The sequence below is a fragment of the Calypte anna genome, chromosome 23 (genome assembly GCF_003957555.1).
Source record: "Calypte anna isolate BGI_N300 chromosome 23, bCalAnn1_v1.p, whole genome shotgun sequence".
In the NCBI taxonomy this organism is placed as follows: Eukaryota; Metazoa; Chordata; class Aves; order Apodiformes; family Trochilidae; genus Calypte; species Calypte anna.
The window spans coordinates 5,844,585-5,851,644 of record NC_044268.1 but is presented as its reverse complement, the minus strand read 5'-3'; positions in this window follow the sequence as shown (position 1 = coordinate 5,851,644).

Here is a 7,060-nt window from a genome sequence, read left to right as displayed (position 1 = left end):
TTTGTTCTCATTTAAACAAAATATCCAAGGTGGATCTGCAGCACTTTGTTACCGATCAGGAACTTCTGAAATTTTAGGAGAAACCTGAAGTAATGTTTTAACAACTTGGAGGTTACCAGAAGCTCTGAAAGACAATTCAGGATATATTGCATCACGTTTTCTGATGTCCAGAAATCTGCCAGTGTCAATTTTGTATTTTAACTCCTTCCTTTTACCTGACTATCAGGGAAGCGTGGTTGAGGCTGACCTGACATGTCATGATGTCGACTTGCTAGGTGGGGTTCGCAGGGGACATAAACCTTGGAGTTTTCGGTAAGACAACTTTCTTTCTAATTTCCTTCAGTAAGGTTAAAGGGGTGGGGTGGGAGGAGGGGAGGATATGAGCTCTACAGACCTGATCAAAGGGATTGTATTGAAAATCTGCCCTTACATGGAGAGATGCCAAGCACTGAAGGTAAAGGTTAAAAGTAGATTTGTCCACGGCCATACAGAACGTGGCGTAGGTTGTTACAGCTGGAATAAAAAATAAAGGTGACTTGCACTTGAAAACTGGGTTCTATCTTAGGGATGCTGGAAGCACAAAAGATTTTAAACACTTAAATTTTTCTGTTGTAGTGAAATCCAGGTATGGGGTGGGGCTTTTTTTTCTCCCCCCCCAGAAAGGGAACTTATAGCACACTTCTTCAGAGTTGAAGAATACTGTTGAGAATTGTGTCTAAGTAGAGCTCTGTAAAATAATAAAATTTTACCTTGAAAAGGACAACAAAACTGGCATATATCATGAGTTTGGATCATTCACATACAGAACACAGTAATGGTTAGAAGGCATTAATTGAGAGACAGTTGATAAACCAAGCACAGCTGTAGCTGATGGCATTATAAACCCACTGGATTTTAGTGGTCTTTTTTTTGTGGAAGGTACAATACATTGATTCGAGAGAAATAAATAGCAGAAGCTGAAGAACAGATTTGCAAGTGAAACCTGAAATACTTGGGACATGTTGAATCCCTCATGGTACCTGCTCATCTTGCACATTTCCTTAGCCAGAAGCATCAAGACCTTTCTTTTCCTGACTGTACCTTTGCACAGTACTTTGGGAGGAGCGGAGGAGTTGGGACGCGCTTTAGGCTGTAGGAGCATTCCAGGGTCGGTCCCTCTTTGTTGTGGAACTGAACAGCATGACAGTTCTGAAACCAGCAACAGAAGAAATGTAACTGGTGAGTAGAGGTATTTTGTAAGGGTTTTTCAGATATGTTGTTTAATTCCATCAAAACTTTGCTTGGCATACTTTGACCTGAGAACAGTTCAGATTGTGCGGAGCTGTCGGTGCTGTTTCACTTGAACGACTAAACAGAAATAAGAGGATCTCTTTTACCTGTGGATTCTCTGATCTGCATGGTCACCTGGGTTTATAAAAAGTGTGACAGGACTTGTTGAATATGCACAGGTGACCTGTCCCTTGGATTTGAAGCAGATGGCAAAGGCACTACAGGAAAAAAAAAAGCAAACCTGAGTGGATAGGCTTTTGCAAATGTGGAATTGGGAGATAACAGGTGGAATACACAGTGTGTCTTACTTCTTTCATAAAGCTGAAACATCAGTCTCTTATCAGTGAGGTCAATTAATTTGAAACACGTATTTCTGTTGTTATAATCTGTGAAATTACATGATGTGCAAAAAAAGAAGAAAGAATGAAAAGCAGACAAAACTCCCTTTGATTCATTCAGTCTTGTTAATTTTCCACTAAACTTTTTGCAGAGCTTGTGTGAGTGGACACACAATTCCTTCTCTCCTTAAATCTTCATATCAGCCTGTGTGAGAGGTGATTGTGATTCCATATAAGTTTCAAAGAATGAGTGTCTGTTGCATCAGTACCTCTTTACATGACGTTTTTCTGAGAACTTTCAGATGATTTGAATTTGGCATAGAGAAAATGTACACCCAATTTAGGAGGAGAAATGGTATAAGCATTAATTTTGTGATATGAAGGGAAATCTTGGAGAGCATTCAGCTGTCTAACAATGTCTTTGTTTAAATTTCCTGCTATGCTGCTTTAAATTCTGCAAGAATCAGGGAAGCAAAATGTTGCACACACTACATGTCCTCTGATTAAATATTGTTCAGGTGCATAATTGAAGATAGTATTGTAATGCAAGTACTAAGGATAACTAAAGACAGGTTGCATGAGCAATAATTTGATGTTTCTTATGCTCATTTTTTAACCAGCTCCTGAATGCAGGCTGCTTTCTGAAAGACCTCTTTAAAACCTGTTCTAAGGTGCCACCTTGAGCCCTACTTGAAGTCATCAGGCTTTAAAATTCAATATGTTGAACCAGTGGGGTGGACAACTAGTGTAACTCTTTGCTAGTAGAACACCAAAAAGGATAAGAAAAGCTTGCTTTAAGTTTCAGGTCTGTTGTGTCAAGACCAGAGATCTTGAACTCATTTTTTTGACTGAAAATGCACAATCATTTGAGATTGCAGATTTTTATCTCCATTGTTCTGGGGAGCTCTTTCCCTTTTGTTCTACTCAGTGCTGGCAGTAGCAACACTGAGATCACATCCTTAATGTGCAGTCGTGTTGAATTGCTCCTGTCCTTAACATCCAGACCATCTTAGTTAATTTGACTCCCAGAGATTCTGGCTGAGGTCAGATACTCAGCATGGAGCATCTGCTTTAAACACCAGGAGGAGGTCACAGGCAGCTGAAGACAACCTCCTAACTGCTGAGCAGCTTGACAAAATATCTTGTGTGATTCATTCAGTTGTCAGTTGTTGACACATCCACTTACCCAGTAAAGCCTAGAACTGTACATGTGTGATTGTTCATGTAAAGCACCATATTGGGCCTGTTAATTAATAGATTATTTATCACTTTATTTCCTCCTTGAACAATCGGCATTACTAACCATTCTGATCTTATGAAATACACATTCTGGTCTTCTCTGGTTTCCCTGTTCCCTTTGTTCCTGCTAATTTGCTGGCTCTTACTGTGCTCTCAGGTTTTTGGGTTGTTTCCAGTTGGAGGAGTAGGAGCAAATATGTTCTGCTTATTTTTTTTCTCTTTTAAGGTATTGGGAAGAAAAACCACAGAGCTGAGGAAGTCGCTCTGCAGCCTGTTATCAGCAGCTATGAGGAGTCCTGCTTTTACTTAGAAGAAAAATTTCCTCTTGTCTGCCCTTTTTCAGATAAAGTTAAAATCATAGAATGGTTTGGGTTGGAAGAGCCCTTAAAGATCATGTCCAACCCCCCTGCATGGACAGGGACAACCTCCCAGTAGATCATGTTGCTCAAAGCTCCATCCAGGCTGGCCTTGAGCCCTTCCAGGGAGGGGACATCCACAGCCTCCTAGGACAACCTTTTCCAGTGAAGTTCATGTTGAAGAGCTTGCACTGATCTGGTGCTTCTTACCTGATCTTTGTTGCAGAGCTCTTCTGTGCTTGCTCTGAGTGGGATGTGTCCTGGAAGCTGCAAGTCTGAAAGCTGGGATGCACTTAGAAATATTTTTTTCAGTGCAAAGAAAAAGGAAGGTTGTACATCGTTTCTATGTATATATAGTCACCTCCTTTAGTGTAGTTCATCTTCCCTTCTGAAGGTCTCTTAGCAGTGGAGGGAGCAGTTTGTCTCAGATAAACAGCTTGTTAAGATGGCTGGAACAAATACTTTGTGTTTGGGTGCATGCAGGTCCTGCTCACCAGCAGCACTGGGTTCACTCATCTCTCACTACAGTGGGAGACTTCCCATTCCAGGAAGTGACAATAATATCTTAAGCATGCAAAATACCAAGAGCAGTGTCCTTACTGTCCATAGAGTCCAGCTCTGTGTTGAGGGAAGCTGCAAGGTCCATACAGATTGCTCCAGAGCATTCCAGGAGAACTCCCTGACAGTTCCTTAGGGGATTCTGTCACTCTTACTGTGACACTTTCTTCCTCCTGCTGGACTTCTGTCTAGCATGAAGTGGTCTTTTAATAACTCTCAAGAAGCTTCCAGTTTCTGAATAAATGCTTCACTCAGGGGAATCAGAGAAGGTAGGAATGTAGTCAGTGCAAACATATACCAAGTTTGTTGGCATTTCATTTTGACATTATCACTGGAAGGGTCCTTCATGAATGCATCATGCAGTGAACCATACAGCATGTAGGGTCTTTAAGAATCCATGTCCATTAAAATACAGACACAACAGTAAAGATACATGGCTATTTCTGGAACACCACACTGTTCATCTCTTTAACCACCTGTTTCCTTTCAAAGACCTTGCAGTGAGCAGCATTGTTTACTAATCTCATACACCCAGCTGATACCTTACATGAATGGACTTCTTGCTGCCTGCATGCATTTTAATTAAGGTGCACATCATAGATGTTACATTTACCACTGGAATAAGACCTCAGTACTTGATGTGTGTATTGTCCTTCTAAGCCATATGTATGTGCTGATCACAAGTAATAAGTGATGCAGCTTGGAGAACTGTGCATGTATCCAGTCTACCAGGAAAAGAAATTAAAGATGGTGTGCCTAAAAAAGGTGTGAAGTACAAGATGAGGCTTACCAGAACCAAGAAAAGATCCACATTCTCTTAATATCCTTTATTTAGCACAACATTTCACTGTTGGATCATTCTATGAACCAGTCCTCTGCTCTGCTGGTTGGATTTAGGAGGTTCATCCAGACTCGTAGGTGGAAACCCATTTCAGTGGAAGTTTTAGTGGCCACTAGTGAAGTTTTTTACTCAGGTTAGGGCATGGCCATCTTTGGAAAGGCCAGGCTGTTGGTGTTCATCCCTAGCACTGTGGGCCCAAGTAGATGCAAGTAGGAGGATGACTCTTACAACCTGTTTCTTCACGTTAGCTGTAAATGGTTAAATTACATTTAATATCATCAATTATCACGTTATTTTCTGAAGGGAAGTAGTTCTCTGAATCTGACTTGACAAAAGGGAACAAGTTAGTTACATCTTGGTGTTACATGTGACCCATCCCAGGAAATGTTGAGTGTCAGGTTGGATGGGACTCTGAGCAGCCTGATATTGCTGAAGATGCCCCTGCTCACTGAAGGGGGGGTGGACTAGATAACCTTTAAAGATCCCTTCTGACAGCCCAAGCCACTCTATGGTTGTGTTTCTGTGTTAGGCAGGTAGATGCTCTGTACCAAAAGGAGGTCTCTGAGTTAAGGGTGCCATGAAGAAGTTGCCAGGAATTGAGCAGGAAGGGCAAGACAGTGAAATGGGTGATTTCAAGTGTCCAGCTTAAAGTGCAGGAAGGAGAGTTTCCCAGCTGAGGGCAGCAGTTGGCAACTTCTTTCTTTGGAGGGTTCTTTAAATTAAAAATGTGGTTATGCCCACGTGCAAGGCTGGAAAATCTGGGCCAGAACACTCAGCAGTAGTGCTGCTGCCTCTGCCAGATGGAGGTGGGGGAGTAAAGCACAGATCTGTGTGAGGAGAGGGGGAGTTCCACCCAAAGACTGGAAAGATGTCAGGATGTGGCATGTTTTGTGAGTTAAAAGGATTTTTCTGTGAGACTGTGCTGTGAAAATCAGCTCATAATTGGAGGAACTTGCTGTTTGACTTGAATGTCTGTGATGTATCTGAAGAACACGTCTGGACTGTGTGCTCCTGGAAGGAATCCTCTTGCATTTCCAACAGTGTGCCCATCACAAAACCAGACCTTACAGATTGCTTCCACTTCTGAGATGTGTAGGTCAGGCAAGTAAAATATGTGACTTGGGTTGAGAGAAGGAGGATTGAAAGGAATGGTTCTGGTGTTTTGTTCATTGATCATCCTGTGAAGAATTGTGCAGCACTGCATTTTCTGGATAGAGATGGGCAGACCTTTGGGAGCTGAAGACTGGTAAGACACTGGTACAACTTTTCTTCTGCCTTAGCACTCTTGCAGTGTTAAAAGCTTCCTTTTCTAGGTTTTCTAAAAAAAAAAAAAAAAAATGAAGTGATTAAAGGCCAGTTCAGGTCACAGCTGCACTACTTTATGAAATGTCTGGGTAAATGGTGAAGTGACTTGCATTTTATTTTTATCTGTGGAGTATTCAGGTTGATCCATCTTTGAACAGATTCTCTTTCCTTAATGGGCGTTTTCAAAAAAAAAAAAAGGTCTGTTCCAGATGGTTGAGATTTATTTTTATTCTGTATGCCTAAAAGAAGTTTCCAACATATTGTAGGACAAGAGGAGTTAAAAAGAAGAAAGCCTTACCACAGAAGTCAGGCAACATAGGTATTTTTTACATAGCCAGGACCAAGCCTCAGGAAAGCTGATATTCAAAGACTGAAGCATAAAAATGGCTTAAATCAGCACTGGCTTTATGTCACGTTTCTTTCAGTGAGCTGAAGCAGTAACTCAGGTGACTGCCTCTTCATTTTCCAGATTCAGGTTTGTAGATGGCTGTACAGATGCAAGGAGTTAGTTTGCTTTAGACTGATCAGGATCTTCCCAGGTGTGCTGCAGTCACCCAGGATATCTGCTGGCACACAGAACAGGTAACCTGCTTCATTTCATTTCATTTCTCTTTGGAGTTTTGCTCCTGGAGAGGCAGGAGGGTAATGGAACAGATCCTCTGTCTCATTGCAGTTGATTAGCTGCTTGCATAGTAATATCACTAACTGGCAATGTCATAGTCTTCACCACAGCAATGAAAAGGGCAGCAAAGCCTTTCCTGAGCTTGTCAAGTCTTTAATACACATTTTTTGTAATAGAGATCTCATTTGTTGCTTTTGTATTTGCTGAATGCCAGCTTCCTCTTCTCCTTGGCATAGGATTAGAGGATGTGTGCTCTGTTACAATGACCTTTTGCTGTTTGAAATGTAATTATTTCCACTCTCATCTGTTTTTAGATGATGGTGGATAGACACTGTGATGGCCACTAAAGCATGGACTTGTAACGTGAACCAGTGGCAGGTACTTGTATCTAGTCCCAGTGGTCTGATGTGTCTGGAAAAGGCTTAGCTGCCATGCTTAGCTGCCATGTGTCTCTTGGCCATGATTTTTTCTGTTCTCAGTTTATTAATTTCAGTGTTGATATAAATGTTTGTCTTTATTTATAGCATATCCA